Raw genomic sequence first — 1,141 nt, forward strand, 5'->3', positions numbered from 1 at the left:
AAAAATCCCCCCAGATGCCAACCAGGTTTCGTTTTCCAGGAACCACCTTAAGAACCATTTAAACCAGCCAATCACAGCAGCTCAACTGCAGCACATCAGAGACACCACCATCAGTATTGTGGAGTGTTGTAAAATGGCAACAAGAGAAATAATTAGATCTGGTTTGCCAGGCAGCACCAGTCCAGTTGACAGTCTTATTGTTATCCAACTTCATATTCCTGTTTTCTGTTACCGGATATGTTGATACCCCCCCCCCAAAAAAAAACAACACTATTTAAAAACTGCCTCTGTATTTTTGCTGTAGATTGAATGTTCCAGGAGGCAAAGAGTGAGACGCTTTCAGCTTAATGAAAGATTGAGTCATCCCTCCTGTTGTTTAGTTACAGAAGGTAGAGTACATAGACAATAAAACCTCTTTGTTCAGTTCCTGTCATCCATCTTAGTTTCCTCAGTGCTTCATGAGACCTTCCAGCAGCAGTGAGAGACAGCAGAAACCCTGCAGACACTGGGAATGTGTGTGTGTGTGTGTGTGTGTGTGTGTTCCATTATTTTATTATTGGTACATGCTACTGGAGAGAGCACTTACTGTACATGCTGGAGGGTATGCACTTAAAAGCATGGCAATATGATCCTGCGTCTTGAATGTGGTCAGCCTGATATAATATCTGAACCTGTTCAAAGGACTGACACTCATCTGTTCATTGATAAATAAAATGTATATACTGTAACTGTAACAATCATGTGATAAAAACAAGTGATTCTTATGCTGGTTTCAGATATCAGCCCAATAATGGCTGGCCTGAACAAAACTGAGAAGTAAAAAAATCAATCAATCAAGGCTTGTGTTACTGTCTCTTGTATCAGTGGGAAACTCTGACAATGCACCTGGGATGTTGCATGATGTGCCTACCATAAGCATGTCAGAATTTTAAACCTGCGGTGAGCATTGTAAAAAAATTAATCACACCCACCTACTGATGTAACAACGTTTATGGATGATGTCTTTGACTGTCCACCAGAGTCCAGGGTCAAGTCCAGACTCCTCCTAGGTTTAAGCAAGAAAATCAGATTGGTTAATGTTAGGGAAAACCACACTGTTTTCCCTAAAGATAACCATAAAAAAAAAAAAAAATGTTGAATA

This window comes from Morone saxatilis, unplaced genomic scaffold (genome assembly GCF_004916995.1).
Source record: "Morone saxatilis isolate NCDOM2014 unplaced genomic scaffold, NCSU_SB_2.0 Contig19, whole genome shotgun sequence".
NCBI classification, from domain to species: Eukaryota; Metazoa; Chordata; class Actinopteri; family Moronidae; genus Morone; species Morone saxatilis.